Source organism: Gymnodraco acuticeps, unplaced genomic scaffold (assembly GCF_902827175.1).
Source record: "Gymnodraco acuticeps unplaced genomic scaffold, fGymAcu1.1, whole genome shotgun sequence".
NCBI lineage: Eukaryota > Metazoa > Chordata > Actinopteri > Perciformes > Bathydraconidae > Gymnodraco > Gymnodraco acuticeps.
Window position 1 is genome coordinate 3,467,697 of NW_022989799.1, and position 24,731 is coordinate 3,492,427.

The window sequence follows — 24,731 nt, forward strand, 5'->3', positions numbered from 1 at the left end:
GCTCCATCCGCATCATGTTTTGGGTACAGTCTTGATACTTTCCTCTAATTTCCCCTAAAAGGAAAAACAAAAACTTCCAATTGCTTTGCAGTGTGTTTGCATGTTGCACCATCTGTGGAGAGCTTCTGCCGTTCCCTCAATTAGAATTCTCAGATCAACGAGATTGGAGTTTTACTGCTGCGCCAGTGTTTGCTCAGATGGAAATCTGCTGCAAGAGCACCGGCTTTCACAAGTTATAATTACAGTAACACTGCTCCTCTCTTAACAGTGGGATATATCTGTCTTTCCGTCTGTGTATTTCTCTCTAATTATTGTTATTCCTCATGTGGAAATGGTGGTTTTCACCCCCCTACTGTATCTGTTACAGCACTGTGCAAAGCTGTACATTTGGCATAGCAGTTGCTAGTCCTCCCACGGAGTGTCCATCATTTTGGATTTACTGAAACAATATAAGCCGCTTAGTTTTGATGAAACATGTGAGAGTTTCATTCGAGACGAGTGGAACAAACACACAGGCATGCTGAGCACATGCACACACACATTAACCATGTTTTATGCAAGGGTTTGTCAGTATCCGTGGGTCTTTCAAGTTGTTTCCTCCAACTGCATCGAACCTGTAAATGGTTCATATTAACTCTGCTATGTGTTTCTTTTAATTTGCTTCATTTGGACCAGTGTGAGGACGAAACTGGCCTCATTGTATTCCAAGCAAATTCTAGTGAGATTTGTTTGTAGAGTGATAGGTAAGCTGACCAAATACACTGGATTTTCTGAGAAAATATATAATATTTTAGCATTAAATCAGCTGAGCGAAATGTTGATAAACTCCCTTCGGGAGGGAACTTTAGGATTTAGCTTTTGCCGAATAATTTACATACACACAAACCTACAGTTTACAATAATGGAGAGGTAAATCCCCCAATACACAATAGGGCCTCTACCAAATACAAGGAGGTGTCACTCCAAATATTATTATCTGTTGAGACTGGAGAATGCTTATTATTAGTGTTATTTAAAGTTGCCTCTACTCAGTGTGTCAATACCAAGGATGTAAGAGGCCTTTCTTTTAGCTTGTTTTATTTGGACAAATAATTATAATTTGATTGTCATATAGCCAATCAAATATGTATCTGTTTTAAGGAATGAGAATGTTAAATGAACAAAATGTAAATCTGAGTTCTATGGGGTTTAATTAGAGAGATATTGACATCCAGCAGTGGCTTGTTTTCAGAATCTATACAATTAGAAAATGAAGTGAGGATAACCTAGTCTAAAATCCATCATTCCTAGATTGAAGTTACAGGGACTGGTATCTGATTGGTTTTGCTTCCCTCTCTAGTCCAGAGTCCAGTTAATGATCTCTCCTCTGAGCCTGTGGAGCTCTGTTTAAATGCACTGAAGCGAGGGGAATGTGATCCGAGGTGAATTAAACAAAAAATATATTTGCACTCTGGGCAAAGCAAACAAACACGGTAATGCATTACTTGATTTTCCAAAAACAAATGAGCATCATGTAAAATATTTCCTGCTGAATAACAAAGTAGCTACTGACGTTTTGTCCAGGGTTGGGAGAGATACTTTAAGAATGATTTCTGCTACAATTACTAGTTAGCTGTAATAAAAATCAATCAGTAAACTAATCTGAGTATTAAAAAAAAGTAATGTTACCTGATTACTTTCCTTTACTTTTAGATTACCTCAATTTTGAATACTATGCAAATGAACAGTAGGATCAGGTAGGTACATCAATAAGATGTGTTTTAATTAGGTATCTTATGTAAGACAACAGAACAATGTGACCTTAGAAAAGAAAAAAACAAGATATTTAGGATCAACAATGATTTTTTTAATAGTAAAAGCTGGCTTTCATGAAGCATATTCAGGCAGTAGCCTATACACCAACACTGAAACACGTGAGCACATACTACAGTTTAAAAATGCAGAAATAAAATCTGAGCTGACAGAAAATGCTGTTTTAGTTTAATACACACAGTTCAGCTCACACACACTATTGTATGAACATACAGATTCACCTGCTGAATTAAAAACCGAACAAATGAACCAAAGAAAGTGAAAACCATAAAGCAGATGCAGGCAGTAGGCGTATAGATTCACACTTAAAGTATTATCCTACAGAACAGTACAGCTGACAGAGAAGAGAAAACATCTGATCCTTTTACAACAAACACTATATGATCTTTTTAGATTTACCAAAATTAAAATCCTGCCAATAATCCCCAATGTTTAGAAATGTAACAATAATCTGATTATGTCTCCTTTAAAGTGACTGTAAGGGAATACAGTTACCCCATTTTTTGTATTCTGATAATGTTATCCCGTTACGCACCGTCCACACGGTTCCGTGGCGCGCTTCAAAGGAGACGCTTCCCATTCACATTCAAGTTGAGAAAAGTTCAACTTCTCAAGCGTTGACGGAAGCGCCAGCCAATCAAATCATATGTCAGTACAAGCGCTAGCCAACCAAACCGCGTGCTTGTGTATCCGGGGCGGGAAATTAATGTGATTGGTTGTTGGTCGCAAGCCACATACGCCCACCGGCAAGCTTCAACGTGACGGAACCGTGTGTAGGCACCGTTACATGTGATACTTTACTCCCCAAGCCTGGTTTTGTATTAACCTTTGTGTTGTCTTTCCGTCAACTGTACAATTTATTTGTTCGGGATGTTACTTTAATCCACCATATAGTATAAACAATCAACCAAATCCGGGTAACACCTTTTGATCCAACTCATTACCACAAATGTACTTTATTTATGGTCAGTAGAACTCATTTTAACACATTAGTTGTGAAAATATTAGTTGTGAATACAAAAAAAAGCATAAGATTTGAATTATTTTTGACTCTGAGGATCAGAGGAACACATCCTGATGGATTATCATAGTTTAGTGTCAAAGTTTAGCCAGGATTCTGTTATATCTTACACAGGCTCCGCCCTCTACAGGACTCTATGGGTACTACCTCTTAACCATACTATGCGAGCATTCACCTACTGAGATATCTATAAACGTAGCCGCCCCCTCGGGGCGGGCCTACCTGAATGTGCACGCAAGCCCACCGTATATAAGTAGTGTTGGGAACCGAAACTGGGTTCCAGATGAGAACCGATAAGAAAATGCCGGGTACCCATACAAAATACACAATTTCGGTTCTGCTTAACGGTTCCTAAACGCGGTAAACCCTGTATTCCACCAGGTCCGTCTGCGCCGCGGTGACCCGGTGGAATACAGGGTAAAGGCGTACTGGCCATCTGTGTGTTCTGGAGAATCACAGAACGGCCGGTCGTCAGCGGGCCGTTGTCGGCCGGCTCGGTACGCTGACGGCCGGCACCGCCGTTCATTTTTTTAAAGGGCATCATGTAAGTTGTGCTGACAGGCGACAGAGGTCCACAGCTGCACCGCAGCGAGGCTCCCCCCGCCCTCCCGTAGACAGTTCACGAGCTCAGTCACTTCATAACACCAAAGATGGATTCGCGGTAAACGCTCTGAAGTGAGGCTCCACTACACTAAAAAAGAAAAAGACAAGGCACAGTGTAATGCCTGTTAATAGCTTGCCACAGGCATAGCTCAGTTAAAATAAAGCACAGCTATTGTGCAATACATTTGTATTGCATGTATATTTTTTATTTGTAAAAATGTCAGTTAAAGCTTAAAAGAATAAAGATATTTTTGTTATCTAAACGTTTGACCTCTTTCTTTACAATTTTGGAATCGAAACGGGGAATCGATAAGAACCGGAATCGATAAGCAGAACCGGAATCTGAATCTGAATCGATACCCATCCCTATATATAAGGCAGCCACACCTCCTGACTGTCATCCTTTTCTCTTCAGCGAGCGAGCAACAACTGAAGCAGAGAAAGTAAAACGTTTGAAAGAAGAAGAAAGAAGTTATCATACCTTCATGAAGTCGCGACTTCTAGAGACCCGGGCCTGTCCTTCGTGCCCTGGCTTAATAATGGGCGCCGATCCCCACCACCTCTGCTTCGAGTGTTTAGGGGACCAGGATATGGCCGAGGTGGTGCCATTCGCCATTCCAGCGGGGCGGATGGCTCCGTTTCCCGGGGAGGAGGATGACGAGGACTTCTCGTTGTCGGGCACTTTCGGGTCCGGCGTACATGGAAGTCCACCGCCCAGGTCAGTACTTCCCCCCAGGTGATGACCATGGCGGCGGAGCGTGGCAGCCCATCTGCTCCCAGCAGGCAGCAGGCTGGGCAGAGATCCTCTGCCCAGCTGCCGTGTGACAGGCGGCTGCAAATAAACATGGGTGTGTTGGGCGCTCATTGCTCTTCCGCAATATGCCCCCACCTCACCGGAACAGAGCGATTATTTGGCCGCAGCATTGGCCGAATTAATAGCTTGGTCGGTGTGGCTGCCGCTGCTTGCCATGTGATGTCCCGGGGGGACCACGCCGCATGGCACTTTCCAAAAATACCGTGATGATCTCCTGGGAGCCCCCGTGTTTACGGAAGGGCTCTTTGGATCGATTTCCTTGGTCACGTGGATGAGGAGTAGTCGCAGCTTGGCGTATGCTGCTTCTTGCTATGAAGGGCTGTGTAGGCCAAAATTCAAACTCACCTCACACACACACTACTGAAAACATCTGGCCTTGCACACACACTACTGCAATCCTCTCACATTCACTACTGAACATCTCACACACACACTACTGAAAACATCTGGCCTTGCACACACACTACTGAAATACTCTCACATTCACTACTGAACACCTCACACACACACTACTGAAAATTAACCTCACACACACACAACTGAAAATTAACCTCACACACACACAACTGAAAATTAACCTCAAACACACACTATTGAAATACTTTCACATTCACTAGTGAACACCTCACATACACAACTGGAAATTAAACCTCACACATGCAACTATAAATTAACCTCACACACATACTACTGAAATACTTTCACATTCACTACTGAAAACCTCACACACACACACTCCTGAAAAACATTTTACTGAAAGGTTCTCAGTAGGGAATGTGCATGTGTTTCACCTATGTGTGTGTGAGGGAATTCTTGCTGTAACGGAAGTCATTGTAATGTAACGGAAGTCATTGTAATGTAACGGAAGTCATTGTAATGAAACGGAAGTCATTGTAATGAAACGGAATTACCAAACTGCTAGTGGTCTCTTTGCTAGCCCCGTTAGCTTCATTAGCTCCAGGCTGCTACTCGGACGTGTTTGTTGTGTTGAAGCCTGGTGGAGTATTCTTCATTGAAATATCGCACTTATTTTATGGCTCAGCGGTTCAAACAGACCGTCCATGAATGCAGTTTATTCGGTAAGTGAAATTCAAGCACTTTATTTCTTACTTGTCTTTTTAGCTAACGAGCGAGATGAAGCTTCATCTGTGCTAACGATGCTATCCGTAGCATACAAGTTAAAACATAATAGAGAAGTGTAAAACATTAAGAAAGATTATACTGTAGAAGAAAAGGCCTCTTGGTGAGGTTGGTAAAATAAGGTCATGCTTGTACATTAGTTAGTTTGCTAGTTAGGTAACTGTATGCATTGTTATTGTTAATTTAAAATAGCTATGCTCGACGATGCAGACAGCTAGCGTCACATTAGTGTTGAAGAGCAGAGTACTGTATGAGATGAACCTCACTATAAGATCTGTGTATCTTAAAAATATGAATCTCACATTTCCAGTTGGTTCCAGAAATAACGTTAACGTAGATATTGCAATATGGTTTGTTGAGCTAGAGTTGATTATTGAAGCTTCCCAGCTAGCGGGGAACGTTCTCACAACTTTGGCTAACGTTACCTATTGGTTCTAATAAGGTTTTAAAGAAACGTTTTAATCTGATGTTCAAAGAACCTTTTTAGGATGTTTATTTTTTCAAATAATGTTCCTATAAGGTTTAAGGTTAACTAAGACATAACGTTTTAACTGCAACATTCAGAGGATGTTTTCAGGATGTTATTGAGGCCTGAGATGACAGAACGTTTATTTATAAAACGTTCCTTTAATGTGATATGTTAACAAAGGTGGAACGTTTTCCTTGCAACATTCTAAGGATGTGTTTTGGACGTTGTTGGGTAACACATTAAATAAGTTCTTTATAAAATGTTCCCTCAATGTTACATGATAACCAAAGAAGAACATTTTGAAAGCAACATTTGGATAATGTTTTCAGGAGGTTATTATTTTTTTATAAAATGTTCCTGGAATGCGAAATATTAACAGGGTCATGGTCAACGTCAGATTTATGTGTACTGCGCTTTAAAAAACAAACTTGCTGCATTTGTTTGAAAAGGATGTTGAAAAGAAATCTGATGTCACCACATTTTCGTTTTTAGAAAAAAACAAGCACGTAATTCATGATATTGCACGTTTGCGTAGGCATATCTGAGTTCCCAGCTAGACCTTATTGTTCCTAAAAACATTCTGAGAAAGTTACCATTCATTGTTCTAGGAATGGTTTCATCGAGAAGTTTTACTTTGGTTCCTAGAATGTACTTCTGAAAGGTAGGATAACGTTCTCTAAAAACATTCTTAAAATGTTTGGTGATAACATTGTTCGAACATTATACCCCAAGTGTTTTTGTTGTTTATGCACATATCTCTATGGTCATATGGATCGAATAACACTTAGAAAACCAAAGATTTAGAAGAATGGACCGACTATCACTGCCCGTCCCTGAAACCCCTGTTAGTGGGTTAGTGCCCACCCCCACCTGCCTGCTGGTCTGCTCTACACGGCTGGGAGCAATCTCCAATCAACCACACCTGCAACCTGCTCATCAGCCACACTATGAAAACCTGCAGCCTGCACTCATTTCCTGCCGGATTGTTGCCGTGAACGGTTTGTTGCGTGCCGCTCTACCTTTTCACCAGCATATTCTTTGACAGCTTTGCCTGCTTTTGCCTCACACTCATTTTTGTGTCTCTCCCAGGAGGAATCCAAGGCCTTCCACACTCCCAAGACCAGCAAGGCCTCTCTACCCACCCTGGAACAACTGTTTCCCACTGCCGCCATAACCAACCTCCACTCCCAGCTCCCCTTTTCTAATAAACAAATGTTACTTTCACCAGCTGATTCCGAGTCATCCTTTTACATGTGTTAATAGTCAAATTCCAATAGTTAAGTAAACTATCATAATCATCCTAATGACCACAGTGGTCAGTCCACTTACCCAGGAATTTTGAGTTGAACAATTACAGGAATATTATGTCTTTATCTTCTAATAATGTAAACATATTTTAGTAAATTGTTACCACAGAACATTTGCATACTTTTTTAACATAAAGCATGTTATCCTTCTCTATAATAATAACATTCTGGCAACATAAAAAATCTAACTTGCAGCTGAAAACATTTTAAGAACAGTAGGGCATAATGTTCTATCAATGTTATCAAAAACATTTTAAGAATGTTTTTAGAGAACGTTATCCTACCTTTCAGAAAAACATTCTGGAAACCAAAATAAAACCTCCCGCTGAAAACGTTTTAATTATAGTAGGACATAATGTTCTAACAATGTTATCAAAAACATTTGAAGAAGGTTATCACCAAACATTTTAAGAATGGTTTTAGAGAACGTTATCCTACCTTTCAGAAGAACGTTCTGGGAACCAAACAAAAACTTCCCGCTGAAAACCTTCCAAGAACAATGACTGTAACATTCTCAGAATGTTTTTAGAACAAACAATTTCTAGCTGGGTTACTGGTTAACGTTCATCATATCAAACGAGCGAACCCAAACGTTGTTGTTTTTATTAATATTATTACCAATACTTACTGTAGAGTATTCGCATTCGGTCTCTTTTGTCCTTCTGCAGACACCGTACTGGATGTAGGGATCTACAGGCGGGGTTCGAGTAGTGTTGTGATAACTGCTATGTGTATGTAATGTTGCTCCGTCACATGACTCGTTTATGAGAACATCAAACATGGTGTCAGAAGTCAAGTCTCCGGAGTTTTTTTCGGCGGATTTTTCACGTCTGTGTGACGTTTGCGAGGACAACTAAGCCTGCTCCACCAAGACGCATGCAGCTAAGCTAACATGGCGGATGGATTCCGGAGACCCGACCCACTCGTCTTTGACGGTAACATCGCAGAGAACTGGCGAGTATTCGAACAGGAATATGACATTTTCATCGCGGCGGCACACGATGACAAGCCAGCACGCACACGAGCATACATTCTCCTCAATATAGCGGGACCAGAGGCCATCGAGCGCGAGAGGTCTTTCGTCTATGCGGCTGAAGTGAGGGGTCCTGGCGAGGATGCGCCCATCATCACTCATGCCGAGTCTAAAGAAGACCCGGAGTGTCTGAAAATAAAATGTAGGGAGATGTGTAACCCTCAAACAAATGTCACTATGGAAAGACACAAGTTCAATACAAAGAATCAAAAAGTTGGTGAGTCAATTGAATCGTATGTCAGTGCTTTAAGGATCAAGGCAAAGAGCTGCAAATTTGGGAATCTTTTTGAAGAACTAATCAGAGATAGACTGGTCTGTGGTATCAGTAATGACAACTTAAGGAAAGTGCTCCTGAGAGACTATGATTTAACACTAATCAAGGCTGTTAACATATGTCAGATCCATGAGATGACTGAAGAGCACAATAAAACGCTAGCTATGCCACAGCACAAAACGTACAACATACGACGACAAAAGGAAACCTCAGGCAAATGGAGTTAGCTCTATTTCCAACTGCTACAACTGTGGAGGTAGTCATGCAGCAAAGAGGGACAACTGTCCAGCAAATGGTCAACAGTGTCATACCTGCAAAAAGTGGAATCATTTCAAGAAGTGTTACAATTCCATACAACAAGCATATAACAAGCAAGGGCCCAGGAGGATAGTTCATTAACTAGAACCTGATCAAGCTGATACAACTACAGATGAAACATTCTATGTTGACGGTGTAACACTGCAAGTAAGTGTTGATGCAACTGATGCACAGATAGAAAAAAATGATGAGGCTGTTGCCACTGTGCACATCAATGACAATGTAGTTGAGATGAAAGTAGACACTGGTGCGAAGTGCAATGTTATGTCGAAAATGTCATTCAACGTGATAAAAGGAGATGAACAAATACAGACGTGTTTTAAATCCATTAATCTTGTTGCATATGGTGGTAGCAAAATCAAAACTGTGGGCGTAGTCAGACTGCAGTGCCACCTAGTGGGAAAAGTCCACACACTGCCATTCTACATTGTAGACATAACATAACTAAGGCCAAGAAAGGGTGGGTGGAGGGGGTCTGGAGGACAGGTCTCGGGCGGATGGCCCGGGGGCAAGGCAGAGACCAAGGAGGGGGTCTCGGGCGGACGGCCCGGGGGCAAGGCAGAGTTCAAAAAGGGGCGAAGGCCACAGCGGGCGAACTCAGGGGGCCGAGCATGAGGGCGAAGGCAGCGGCAGGAAGAGTCAGGGGGCCGGGCCCGAGGACGAATAGCGCGGCACTCAGGGGGCCGGGCTCGAGGGCGAAGACCACGACTCTCAGGGGGCCGGGCTCGAGGGGCGAAGACCGCGGCTCTCAGGGGGCCGGGCTCGAGGGCGAAGACCAGACAGCTCCGGAGGCCGGGCAGGAGCCGGTGTCGGCCGAACAGGAACCGGAGCCAGTGGAACAGGCTTCGGCAGGATACCCCACGGAAGAGGACCAGGAGTTGGCAGGACCCCCGGTGAGACAGGTGATGGTGGGGCCTCCAACGGAACACGACAAGGGGTTGGCAGGACCCGTGGCAGAAGAGTTATTGGCGGGACCCCCAGAGGAACAGGACATAGAATTGGCAGGACCCCCGGCAGGAGAGTAGTCGGCGGGACCTCCAACGGGACTGGACATGGAGCTGGCAGGACCCCCAGTGGAACCTCTAACGGCACAGGACATAGGGTTGGCAGGACCCCCGGCAGAAGAGTAGTCGGCGGTACCCACCCAACGGGACCGGACATGGAGCTGGCAGGACCCCCAGCAGAACCTCCAACGGCACAGGACATAGGGTTGGCAGGACCCCCGGCAGAAGAGTAGTCGGCGGGACCCCCAACGGAACAGGACATAGGGTTGGCAGGACCCCCGGCAGGAGAGTAGTCGGCGGGACCTCCAACGGCACAGGACATAGGGTGGGCAGGACCCCCGGCAGAAGAGTAGTCGGCGGGACCCCCAACGGGACAGGACATGGAGTTGGCAGGACCCCCGGCAGGAAAGCAGTCAGCGGGACCCCCGGCAGAAGAGTAGTCGGCGAGACCCCCAACGGGACAGGACATGGAGTTGGCGGAACCCACGGCAGGAGAGCAGTCGGCGAGATCCCCAACGGGACAGGACATGGAGTTGGCAGGACCCCCAGCCGAACCTCCAACGGCACTCGAGAGGTGACTGGAGAGGGGACTCGAGAGGTGACTGGAGAGGGGACTCGAGAGGTGACTGGAGAGGGGACTCGAGAGGGGAACTCGAGAGGAGACTCGAGAGAGGGCTAGAGAGGGAACTCGAGACGTGACTTGAGAGGTAACTTGAGAGGGGACTTGAGAGGCGACTTGAGAAGGAACTTGAGAGGAGACTCGAGAGGGGACTGGAGAGGAAACTTGAGAGGGGACTTGAGAGGGGACTCGAGAGGAGACTTGAGAGGGGACTTGAGAGAGGACTTGATAGGGGACTCGAGAAGAGACTCGAGAGGGGACCTGAGAGGGAACTCGAGAAGAGACTCGAGAGGGGACCTGAGAGGGAACTCGAGAGGAGACTTGAGAGGGAACTCGAGAGGAGACTTGAGAGGGAACTCGAGAGGAGACTTGAGAGGGGACTCGAGAAGAGACTCAAGAGGAGACTTGAGAGGGGACTCGGGTAGGAACTTGTGTCGGTCGGTACGCCGACAGGACACGGGGAGCTGGCGTCGGCTGGAGAGCCAACAAGAGACGAGGTGCTGGAGTCGGCCGGTACTGCCACTCCTGGAGCCGAAACTGGAGTCGGGACCATGGCTACTGGGGCCGGTACTGAAGCCGGAACCATGGCTGCTGGGGCCGGACCATGGCTGCTGGGCCTGGTACTGGGGCCCGAACCATGGTTGCTGGGGCCAGGACTGGGGCTGGAACCATGGCTGTGTGGGCCGGTTCTGTAGCCGGAACCATGGCTGCTGGGCACGGAACTGGAACACGGAACCATGGCTGTGTGAGATTGTACTGGAGTACGGAACCATGGCTGTGTGGGCCGGCACTGGAGCATGGAACCATGGCTGCCGGGATCGGCACTGGAGCTGTAGCCGCTGGAGTACGGGCTGGAATCCTGGCCTTGCATCTTCCAGAGACCTTTTGGAGGCTCCGTGGACCTCCAAACGCCAGACGGGTTCCTGAGAAAAGGTCTGAGGCTGGAACTGGAGCCGCTGGAACCGGAACAGAGGCCTGGACCATGGCTGTGTGAGCCAGGTAATCGAGCAAGGAAACATAGCTCTGCGGGCCAGTACTGGTGCATGGATCCATGGCTGTGGAAACCGGAACTGAAGCCGGGATCATGGCTGTTGGAGCACGGGCTGGAATCCTGGCCCTGCGTCTCCTAGAGGTGAACACAATGAGACAATCAGACACACCAGGGAAACTAACGACAGGGAGGAGGACCAGACAAAACACAAGGAGGAAGACAAAACACAGAATGAACAGACTTACAAAACCCATAACCAGACACACAACACTAAAACCGTGACATAAACCTAGGAGTGTGACAGCCACTGCTTGGGCTACGAGCGTGCATACGGATGGGACTAGTTTCATTCAGTGAAGCAGTTCATCAATTAAGCCCCACTGACGATGATTTTTCAGTTGAGATCCAAACAGAATACAGCGATCTCTTCTCTGATGAGCTTGGAAAGCTACCTGTGACGTACTCCATGACTCTCGACCCAGATGTAAAACCAGTCGTTCGTCCTGCACATCGCATACCTGTGGCTATGAAAGACAGAGTCAAAGCTGAACTCGACAAGATGCAGGAACTCGGCGTCATCATTCCTGTCTCAGAGCCCACTGATTGGGTGTCCTCTATGGTAGCCACTAGCAAAAAGGACAAACAAGAAATCAGGATATGCATTAATCCAAGAGATTTGAACACTGCTCTGAAAAGCCTGCACCATCCTATGCGTACTGTGGAAGAAGTCGCCACACACATGTCAAAAGCAACTATGTTTTCTGTATTAGATGCAAAGAGATCTTTTTGGCAGATTCCACTCGACCATAAGTCTTACATGTTAACCACTTTCAGCTCCCCTTTTGGTCGTTACAGATTTCTAAGAATGCCATTTGGAATCAATTCTGCCAGCGAGGTGTTCCAGCGCTCCATGGAACAGATTTTCACTGGATACCCCTGTGAAATCATCGTTGATGATATCATTATTGCAGGTAAAGATGTTGCAGAGCACGACGCCAACCTGAGAAAAGTGCTTAACAGGGTCAGGGAGGTTAATTTAAGGCTTAACCCCCTCAAGTGCAAGTTCAGGCTAAGCCAAGTCGGCTATGTCGGCCATGTTTTCACCAGTGAGGGACTCAAAGCAGATCCTTCCAAAACAAGTGCTATTAGTGAGATGCCAGTGCCAGCAGACGTCCCAGCCTTACAAAGATTTCTGGGGATGGTCAACTACCTTGGAAAGTTCATACCAAACTTCAGCCAGCTGTCAGCTCCACTACGGCAGCACACACATAAAGACACAGAATGGACATGGCATGAACAGCAGCAGAAAGCTTTTGAAGATTTAAAGAAACGCATGTCTTGCCCACCGGTTTTGCTATACTATGACGTTGACAAGCCAGTGACACTTACCTGTGACGCTTCACAGTACGGACTCGGTGCAGCGTGTTTGCAGGAAGGAAAACCTGTAGCGTATGTTTCGCGTACACTAACTGAAACAGAAACCAGATATGCTCAAAAGGAAAAAGAGTTGTTGGCAGTGGTCTTTGCATGTTCAAAATTCAATGACTATATCTATGGTAAACCAGTCACTATTGAAACAGACCACCAGCCCCTCGTCACCATACTAAAAAAGCCCATACACACAGCACATGCAAGACTACAAAGAATGATGCTACGACTACAAAGGTACGACACCACTCTTGTGTACAAATGCGGAAAGCAAATGTTCCTGGCTGACACTTTGTCGCGAGCTCCCCGCAGCTCCACAGATAAGCAAGCTGAAGAGGACAACTTTGACGTGATGACTGTTAACTACATATCTTCTTCTCGCTTAGAAGAGTTAGAGGCACACCGCTGAAGCCATAACTCTGCAAACACTCAGCACCACTATCAGACACGGGTGGCCCGCTAAACAGCATAATCTTCCGCATGCCATTAGACCGTATTTTCCTTTCAGAGACGAACTGATTGTTGAAAATTGAGTCATAATGAAGGGTCACAAAGCAGTTATTCCTCTGTCACTACAGAAAGAATACATCAGCATCATGCACAGAGGACATCCTGGTGAAGAAGCTACAAAGCGGAGAGCATGTGGCATTGTTTTCTGGCCAACTATGACAGACAACATTCACACAGAAATACAGTCATGCTCAGTATGTAACAGCACAAAACCACACCAGCAGAAAGAACCACTCCCATCTGCATCCAGTTCCAGACCTGCCGTGGTCAACTGTAGCAACTGACATCTTTGAGTGGCACAATCAGCAATACTTAGTGCTAGTGGACTCATATTCAGGCTGGTACGAGATAGGGCTGTCCCGAATACCATTTTTCGGGCTCCGGATATTCGGTAGTAATCAACAGCGAATATTCGAATATTCGGTGCGGAAAGATCTTCTTTTTTTTTTTAATAAAACAATTTTTTTTCAACATTTGTTCATAACACGCTCCGAGACACCTGACAACACGCTGTTAAGCAGAAGCGCAGAAAGAGCATACTATTAAGATTTATATGTATTTATTGTCTCAGTACTCGCATACATTAAAACTAAATGTGTCGTCTGCATTTAACTCAGCCGCAGTGCAGCGCCCGGGGACCAAATCTGGTTCCAAATTCCGTCTATAACGTTTTACAACCTGAAGATACAAAACACATATCTGTTATAACAACAATAGTTTTAATAACATAGCCGTAAGAGTAGGCCTAACAGTGTAACACTTGTTACCGGTACAGTAAACAGTATTTAAATAAATGAATAACGAAAAATAAATGAACGAACTGTATGCCAATAATTGCCTTAGCCCCAGATGTTCCCACATTGCTCCTATTATTTTCACTCTTCGGATAAAATTGAAAAACTAATATAAGAAAACAATTTGGTTTCTTGCTTGCAACTATTTTCCAAGCAAAGTAAGTGCACGATTGTATCATGTGTAACGTTACTGTTTAAACGGCGGATAAAGCAGCTTCATCATGGCAACTTGACAACAGCTAAGCTAAGCTAGGCTAGTATTTACAGCATCCGGTGACTTTTCAGAGTTGTTGTGCCACCGTGGTAGGCCAGTTTCTTGTCGCATATTTGGCACACTGCCTTCTTCTTACCGTCGTCCAATTTAAAATGGTCCCACACAGCTGAAGTCTTCGGCATTTTGTGTTCAGGTGTGTGAAACGAGGTGAAGTGAGGTGAAGCGAGGTGAAGCGTGCCGTTTGCGTTTGTGACTGTGAGTGAACGCGATGTCAGGAGCACAGGCTGATATTGTATATATATTTCCGCATTTTAACAGTGCAATTCAAAAGTATAAATATAGTATAAGAATATGGCAATTCGCCTTTATTGATAGCATACATTTAGGGGGAAACAAATATTGAAATTATGAAATTATTGAAATTATGAAATTATTGAAATAATGAAATTGAAACCCGAATAGTTGGCCAACGAACGAATATTCGAATAGTCGAATATTCGGGTACAGCCCTCGTATGAGATAGACATGCTTCGTGATATCACTGCAGCAACAGTCATTGCAAAGCTGAAAAGACATTTCTCAGTTCATGGAACACCTCACACCCTCATGTCAGACAATGGGAGGCAGTTTACTAGCCAGCGCTTTAAAGACTTTGCTTCACAGTGGGACTTCACTCATATTTCCAGCAGCCCTCAGTATCCCCAGTCTAACGGGCTAGCTGAACGGGCTGTGCGCAGTGCTAAGCAGCTCATGGAGAAATCTCATAGAGATGGAACTGATGTTTTTCTTAACCTATTAAACATCAGGAATGTACCACGTGACGCAAAATTAGGATCTCCTGCACAGAGACTGATGTCGAGACAAACACGTACAACACTCCCAGTCTCGGTGAAGCTGCTTGAGCCAGACATGCGCCATCCACAAGAGGTAAAAGCCCAGCTTCTAAACAAGAGGCTGTATCAAAAACAGTGCTATGATAAGTCAAGCCGACCACTACAACCTTTGATGGAAGGACAGGTTGTTAGGATGCAGACCCCACAAGGTTACAACAGGACTGGAATGATTCAACAGATTTGCAAGGAACCCCGGTCATACGTCGTCCACTCAGACAGGAAGCTGTACAGAAGGAATCGTAGGCACAAGTGACACTGATCATCAGGACACAGGACTTGAGTTTACAGATTGTAACACACAGGAATCACTGAACAGTGAACACATGAGGGCTGATGTTCCCACAGCTAAACTGCTGTCAGACACTCCTGAGAGTGTCTACAGGACACGCTCAGGCCGTGCTATCAAGCCTAATCCCAAATACAGAGACTGAAGCTTTGTCATGTATGCATAAGCATACCACTCTGAGAACAATGTCTCTAAACTGTTAGTTCACACAGTTATGCCATACTGAGGCTTAAAGTTTTGTTTCACAGTGCAAATGTATTCTATTTCAGTAATCTACTTTGTTACTGTAGTAATTACTGAGTTAATTGCTACACTCATTCTTTGAGATAGCCTCTGTGTTCATCGGTTACTAAATGCACACATAGTTTGATAATGTGTACATTTGCAGCATTCTGTATGTTCTGTCATGTGTGCTCAGTATAAGTTTTGTTCACTACTGTAGGAAGAGCTAAATAAAGGGAATGTAGAGTATTCGCATTTGGTCTCTTTTGTCCTTCTGCAGACACCGTACCGGATGTAGGGATCTACAGGCGGGGTTCGAGTAGTGTTGTAATAACTGCTATGTGTATGTAATGTTGCTCTGTCACTATTAAGGTTATTAAACCAAGTTCTATGATAAACATGACTCGTTTATGAGAACATTAAACACTTACTAAGCATTTTATTATCATTACACTGGAGAAACCGACTTATTGTGGCAGCAGAACGTGAACATGTAACTTAATGCCTGCATTTAAGGACGATAGCGTAGTCAAGGCTTTAGGGACAAGGAAATGATTTGTTTAAATATTAGATATGACGTTATGTGTGCTTCTGTGACAATTAAGCTTATTCATTGCATTACATTTGTTAAAGATGTTTGTCTTTTACCCTTATGTGTGTGTTACAAATGAATGTGAATATAGCATAGGACAAATATTTAATTTGACTGTCTCCAAAATAACAGTAAAATAATAAAGACCCCAACTAGACAATAATACACAATCCAACTGATAAGATACAGTGATATCCAGCACTTTTTTTTAAGGATAACAAAAAGATTATCACATGAAATTTGCATGTAAAAAAAGTCTGTGACCAACACATTGTTACTTTACATATATCTATATATATATATCTGTTTGTTAAAGTTTCCAGGTGATGCAGACAGACCAGAGGATGCTGACCACGAGAGACAGACCTATTCCTAACATCAGTGAACTTCAGCATGGACTAAAAGGTACAAAGACTCCTTTCATACTGTACAAAGAATCGAGAAACGTTCTGGTTTAAATAGATAAAGTAACAACTATAATCAGCTGTCACATTTCAATGTATTTAAGGCAATTATTATTTTACATTGTGAGAATTAATACCATTTGTCTCTACATATTGTCTGTAAAAGACGTGGTAAAAGTGGTTCTTGCAGTGAGACAACCGAAAAGGCATGACACTACATTTACACTAAGTTCTGATAACAGTTGAATATTATTTAATAATAACATATATTTTAATGTTGATTAACTGCAGACTGTTCATTCATAATCTGATTATCTTTGTAGTACAAAGTGATGAATTTAAAAAACACAGCAAAATAAAAAAATATTTTATTTCTACAGCCGCTTAATAAACAAACACACCTCTTTCATAACACACTTACTCTGCAATAATGTCATAGGTTTGATGTTTCTTGTCATTTCTGTTAGGAAAGGACATGCCTGAAGGACACAACTACCTCACCGTTTTCTCAGATGGGCAAGAAGAAAATGAAAAGCTGATATCAGATTAAAGACCAATACAGGACATTCACTAAGAAACTACTCTTTTATTGTGAACAGAAAGATCTGCGCACTGAATAGTGTGTAGTCAAACAGGACCATCATTTGTTTGTGACAGCTGAGCCCAGTATGGGCTCACATATGCAGTTAGGTGGTTTCTTCATCAGGCCTGGTCCTCCTCCATCAGGCCTGGTCCTCCTCCCAGAGAAAGACCTCTCCACCTCAGTCCTCTCCAGCCAAACCCACAGACAGGACATCCGTCATGCTGAGGTTTCTCCCAAAGTCTCTGCACGCTGTCTCAATTGATCCACACTGTGAATATGAGGGGGAAATGTGTGTCATAAATGCTTTAGACAATAAGAAATATGAAGTTAACTGTAAGGAATGGCTCATTCTTTTTTAAATAGACAAAACTATTACTGTATTTCAATATCTCACGTTTGAAAGTATATAAACATTGGTATATCAATAAATGTAGTTGATTTTGTCTTTTTAATTGTTTAAAGTAAAGTAGATAGAACTGGTGCTTAAGAGTTTTAATACAGTCTGGTTGTGGAGGAGGCACACAGGTAAGAGCACTAACTAGCTACCATCACATGTAACTAAGCTTGACTTGAATTTATTAAAAGTATAATTAAGTAACAGCAACAAATCAATAACTAAAATCATGCAAAAATGTGAATCTTTGCTGGATCCACTGTTGAATTTACCACATATTGTATATTTTAGAAACCTGAAGGCATTTATAGATTTGTATGCAAGTAATATCCCAAAACTCAACTCAAGATTATTATAGAAAGTTTAGCTGAATAGTTTCATGTTCACTTACCTTAAGCAACGTAAAACGTGCAGACCGGGAGCAACAGATGTAGGTTAGCCGGCTAGCTGGAGTACATAGGTTAGTTTTATATTTACTTACTGTTAACTAACTAATGCTAACATAACTGTCGGCTAGAAGTACACAGCTTAATCAACCATATTTAACAGGCCATTGTCCTCTCAGCCTGAAATATCAATCACTTCAATAAATGGTAAAACAAAAAAAGGATGGTTCTGGCTCAATTTCGGCTTAGTTAGCTTATTGCAGCTGTGCATGTTGCTAGCGGGTTACTTGCTAGGCCACCTCACGAGCTGCGCCAGGTGATGTAAACAAGAAAACCTCGATAGACCAGACCGTCTCAGTTTGTAGACCGCTCGGCCCGGGGTCCAGCCTACGGCTGCGGTGCCGTTTCTCTATAAATCCATGCTGAATTCAACCTTCTGTTTTCGTTCTTCTTCTTCTTCTTTAATGGCGACTTGCAACCAGACGAGCATTGTCACCACCTACTGCATCACTGCAGCATTGTTCTTTGTTAGTTCCGTTTCATTACAATGACTTCCGTTTCATTACAATGACTTCCGTTACAGCAAGAATCCCCCTCTCACACACATAGGTGAAACACATGCACATTCCCTACTAAGAACCTTTCAGTAAAATGTTTTCAGTTGCGTGTGTGTGAGGTTAATTTTCAGTAGTGTGTGCGTGCGAGGTGTTCAGTAGTGAATGTGAGAGTATTTCAGTAGTGTGTGTACAAGGCCAGAAGTTTTCAGTAGTGTGTGTGTGAGGTGTTCAGTAGTGAATGTGAGAGGATTTCAATAGTGTGTGTGTGAGGCTTAATTTTCAGTTGTGTGTGTGTGAGGTGTTCAGTAGTGAATGTGAGAGTATTTCAGTAGTGTGTGTGCAAGGTCAGATGTTTTCAGTAGTGTGTGTGTGTGTGTGAGGTGTTCAGTAGTGAATGTGAGAGTATTTCAGTAGTGTGTGTGCAAGGCCAGAGGTTTTCAGTAGTGTGTGTGGATAATTTTCAGTTGCGTGTGTGTGAGGTTCATTTTCAGTAATATGTGTGAGGCTTAATTTTCAGTAGTGTGTGTGTGAGGTGTTCAGTAGTGAATGTCAGAGTATTTCACAACCGCCGTTTTAAAGACATATGCCAGGTGTTCTAATCAGAGGAGACAAAGATTTAAATTAACCCAAACATTTTTGTGAAACTCATTGAGTTTAAAGAGAAGGTAGCAGATGTTTGGCCACTACGGAGCTGTTGAGCTAAAGGGGATTCTTTGTCAGTAGATGGCACCCATGTATTGGTCGCACTTTCATAGCTGACAGACTGTCAATCAAAAGACGGCATGAGCACAGATATGATAGACAGGGGGTTCATCCAATCCCCTGCCAAGTATTTTTGAAAGTGCCTGCCCTTTTCAAAACAGTTTCCCATAGAGTCTTCCCAGTTGGTTGTGTGAAACAAACAAATCACGCATGTCAGGTTATGGAAATCAAAACATATATTGTGATGTAACCCAGATAACACCTCATTAGAAAAAGTTCATTTGTAAATGAGCTCTCGAAAAGGCTTTTGTCCTTAATTGAAAATGCTATAGGGGAGATAACATCTGTCAATTCAACAAACCACATAGGACTATAAAACCAGTCAAAGTAACTTACATATCCATTCCCCTCCATATCCTTCAGGAAAGGATACCTGAAAATCAATGCTTTGGCCACTTTAATATATTCAGAATTTGTCGGATACCTAGAGAAAGCAGGATGAGAAAGTAAGTTAAGTATTTGTATGATCACAATACTGTAGAAGGTGTGCTGACAAATATTTACAATAGCAATATTTACATTGTGTATTGTGCCATCGTCTCATGCAATATCCTCACGATTTTGTGTCTATCAGTAGACACTTTATGGCATGGTTGTTTTGCGTCCAGTTTGGTCTGGATATCTTTGGGGAACGTTGGCAGGGTAAACACAGCAGGGAAACTCCCATATTATTGACTGCAGGACAAAGAGGCATGTGATTAGCAAAGCACAAAAAAGCTGAAAAATATGTGAGGACATGTGATTATATTTTATCATGTTATCGCTATGTGTGAGTGAAAGGGGTCTGCCTGCAGACCTCCACTCTCAGGACAGTTCCGGTGCAGACCTCCACTCTCAGGACACCTCCACTCTCAGGACAGGAAGTGCACGCTAAGAATTCCAAAATAAAATTACCACTATCAGTACAGTGCCACTTTTCAAACAGGAAATGCACGCAAATACAAAATAAAATCGGATCGTGACGGATCGTGACACTTATTATATACATATGTATATATATATATATATAGATATATACGGACACCTTGTATTGTTATTACTATCAGTACAGCCGCAGCGCCACTTTCCGAACAGGAAATGCACGCTAATACAAAATAAAATCTTACTGACACTTATTATCTATATATATAGATATATATTTATTTATATATATAAATACGACATCTTGTATTTTAGTTACACCCGCTAGACAACAGTGGAAGGTTCGAGAAACAACCGTGTTTGCCGGGTGTACCGCGGCGGAGGTGGGGAGGTTCCAGCTGGGAACCTCCACCCCGCTGCGGGACCCGTGGGACCCCTGGACGGTGCGTCTTGGTCAGGCTTCATATCGGCCGGCCCGGGAAGGAAGAGACACGCAGAGTGGGGGAAGTCCCCCACCCCAACGCAGCACACCCTCCCGGCCATCAGAGTCGAACCCGCAGTTCGGAGGAACCGACCGCCAGAGCTCCGGCGTGGAGGCCCTCCGAAAGTGGGTCGCGTTTGCCATTCGATCAGTGAGAGGAGAGGAGAAAAATGCAACAAAAATGGTCAAAATACGTTAATATATGGATGAGGGGGGGCTGGACACAGGCCGTGGGGGGACACCCGAGACCGGGCAATGTCCCCGGTAGAAACCGGGTGAAATAGCCAAAAAATAAATAAATAATAAAACTGGGGAAAAGTGAAAAAAAGAAAATAGGCACTCGTGAGGCGGGCAGAGTCCCCTGTCAACTCCCGTGACATTCCTCCATGGTGTCATTTGAGCGAAAAACGTTTACGAGAACCAGGCTGGAGGGGTCAAAAGGGCTTGACCAAGGCCGACCCAAAGTGCACGGTGGGCGGACTCATCACCTCCGTGATGAGTCTCCATTGTGATTTGAAAACTTCCATCAAACGAGTCCTGCGGTGGGCGGGAAAAAAAACGCGTCAGAATCGTCACTTCCTGTACTGACATTGACAGTGGAGGTGTCCTGAGAGTGGAGGTCTGCACCGGAACTGTCCTGAGAGTGGAGGTCTGCAGGCAGGCTCCCATGTAAGGGTTTGATCATCCATGTAATCAATACCCCTTCCCATTCAACCACACACTCCCATGTCATTGGAAACACATGTTCCTGCTTCCCATGACTGATATTTGTATTCTAATGAAAGTGTCAACCATTCCCCCCCTGATTAGTTAATACATAGAAGTAAAGCTAAGACATGAAAGCAACAACAAAAGTTATCGTAAAAAATAAAAGCAGTTTGTTAGTATTGAGCGTTCAACAAGGTAATGTCACACTTGCCATGTTGGAGAAAGACAGTCATTTGGCAAGATCTCAAAAGTCAGCGTTGTAATTGGCTCTGGCTCCTTCAGCTGGCGTGCAAATTGTAGGAATTTTGCTTGCTTTTTGAAGGAACCTTCAAAGAGGTATGCGACCATCGTCTCGGTCAGGCCTTAGGAAATTGCTTCCCCGTCCACATCATTATCTGAAGACACAAATTATGTTAGCAAATCTCAAAACACTTTTCAGAATGTAATCATTCCTAATCCATGCTGACATTATGTCGTTCCACATTCAAGTCAAATCCAATCTCATTGTTAGCAGTGCCAGTTCTAGTCAGGTTAGCAATACATTTGAGTTGATAATAGCCGAGTTTCCCGGGCTGATTTTTAGTCCCAGTCTGCCCCTGCATGTAATCAACATACACTAGCACAGCTGTAAACTATGGCTAACGCTCTGCTAGCTACATGGATGGCTAGCTAATGCCCCTTTCACACCAACGCAGTTCCAGGGCCAGTTCGGAGCTAGAGCCTGATAAGCGTTGGTCTAAAAGCAAGAACCGCATACGTCACATTTACGTAGAAGTGGGGCCAGATTAACCTGAGCTAACAGTTCAAGTACGGCAAATACAAGTTGTAACAAGCAGTAGCGCTGAGCAAAGTGACTAGAACGCAACCACACACTTATTAAAAAAAACACACTTTATAAAGTCAGGCAACACTAACCAGGCTTTGTGTGATTCTGTTTATTTGTACCTTAATTTGACCATCCGTTCGCTGTTATTGATCATTGTGGAGAGCAGGCAGACGTTTTGTTTAGTATTATAGCCGCTATCGGATCATGGAATCAATACATGGGCTGCACAGGTTGCCATGTCCGACCATCACAAGTAGAATGAACTACATTCATCTGGAGAAAAGTACAAGGTTGGAGAAGTAGTTATTGAAGTTAATCTGGCTTCGTATGATTAAAAGTAACAGGATCATCGACCCGACGCAGTCACCCATTGTTGTTGTTGTGAGCACCGTTGGGGAGAAATCAGCTACGTAAACGGTGACGTCATGACGCAGCAGCGTCAGCACCAGTCGGGCTCTGGGCAGTGTGAACAAAAAGGGAGAAAGAAAAACCGGTTTCGAATCATTAGAGCAAGCACGGAGCTAGAACGGGAGCTGCGTTGGTGTGAAGGGGCATTTCATACTGTAGGTAGCTTCGCACATGGCTGCTTCCCGCATAACGTTACATGTCTGCATGTGCTCATGTCAAGCAATCACTACACTAGCACAGCTTTAGCTAATCTTGAGCTATGGTTAACTAACGTTGTCTTGGAAATGAACAATCTCTCCTTTATTTAAGCAGAAGACAATAAATATGAGTGCCTTTTCCACAATGAACAGATTCATGTTGGTCAATAGCCCCGTGTCTGTGAGCTTTAGTGAAAGCCACTATGCTAATCACCCATCCAGCAAAGTAGGCAGACAACTGTCACAACGCCTCCATCGCGAGCTCACTGTATGTAGGCCTACAATTGTCTTTGAAATAACGTAATGGCTAGCGTTGGCGCTCCGCTAGCTAGGCTAACTATGTTCAGTTAGCTAGGTAACGTTATTTAGCTTCACACACGGTATGACCAATACATTCAAAAACATTTAACCGGCAGTATTCTGTTGTTCTCCAGGGACTATGGAGCTAGCTAGCGTTAGATACCATCTCCCCGGTCTTTTCATGAAAAGCATTACGGCCCGTCTACACTACAGGCATCGAAAAAGCTTGAAGCTGGGCGTGTCTGAGGCTTGGCGATTACCAACAACCAATCACATGAATCTCCCGCCCCCGACATACAAAGCAATAGCAATGTTAAAACGAAGTAAACTGGATATAAAATCCCCAAACAGGCGAAAACCTACCAGTTTCACCCACTGTCTCTGCCACCTCCCTCCATGCCTGGTTCCTCCGGTTTGTATCCCGGTAAATAATAATAATAATAATTCCTTACATTTATTATAGCGCTTTATCAATGACTCAAAGCGCTTTACATATACACACATTACACATATATGATACATGCAATGGTCAGATAGATAGTTCTGGTCGGAAAGAACCGGGTGATTTGCTACCGTCATTTCTCGTTTGGAATATGAGGAAATGAACTGCGGTCTGGCTCTCCCAGCTTGCACGCGGTTTGATTGGCTAGCGCTTGTACTGGCGGGAATTGCAAAAAACGGGATTTGATTGGCTGACGCCAGCTTCGAGCAAGCATCGAGCCTCAAAAGTTGAACATTGTTCAACTTTTGACGCCGATAGACGCTCGCAATACTTGCAACGCCTTGCCATGCTACCCACAATGCAGTTCGGCGAAGTTTGAAAATATCCTACGTTACCCCATTCAAATGAATGGGCGAAGCGTTGAAAGCATTTTTTGACGGCTGTAGTGTAGACGGGCCGTTAGCCCTAGTTAGCTAAATGTTTGCTACTTGACTAGTCATGAATGAAGGTAAAGTTCACTTACCTCTGAATTTCCTAGCTTCCAGTTCAGTTATATTTCACACAGGCTCCGCCCTCTACTGGACTCTATGGGTACTACTCTCTATCATGCTGTAAGTGCTTTCACCTACTGAGTTTACGTAAACGTAGCAGGCCAATCGGGGCGAGCCTACCTGAATGCGCGCGCAGGCCCACAGTATAAAGGTGGCTACACCCGCCGCCCACTATCCTTTTTCTCTTCAGACGAGCTGACAACCGAAGAGTTACGGCCCGTCCACACAGCGGCGTGCGTTGAAGCTTCCAACGCTTCTGCCCATTCACTTTGAATGGGGTGATGTCACTTTTAGCCGAACTGCATCGTGGGAAGCGACGCGGAGCGTTGCTGGCGTGGCTCGCTGCAAAAGTTGAGCAATGTTCAACTTTTGACGCCTCGGCAGAAGCGTCAGCCAATCGAATCATATGCCAGTACAAGCTCTAGCTAATAAAACCGCTGCTTGTGTGTCAGGGGCGGGAGATTCATGTGATTGGTTGTTGGTCGAGTGTCAGACATGCCCGCCGGCAAGCGTCAACGCACGCCGCT

At 44.0% G+C, this 24,731-nt stretch overlaps 1 protein-coding gene and 1 long non-coding RNA gene across 2 annotated transcripts in view; one reads left to right on the forward strand and one right to left on the reverse strand.

The window, feature by feature from the left end:
* The window catches only part of LOC117550931 (adhesion G protein-coupled receptor A3), a 422,488-nt gene that overhangs the window by 197,928 nt on the left and 199,829 nt on the right, over positions 1-24,731 (forward strand).
* Positions 19,232-20,088, reverse strand: LOC117551030. The gene is made up of 3 exons (XR_004569739.1): positions 19,950-20,088; positions 19,767-19,854; positions 19,232-19,263 (listed from the first exon to the last, which is right to left on the reverse strand). It is a non-coding gene; the product is annotated as an uncharacterized LOC117551030 (long non-coding RNA).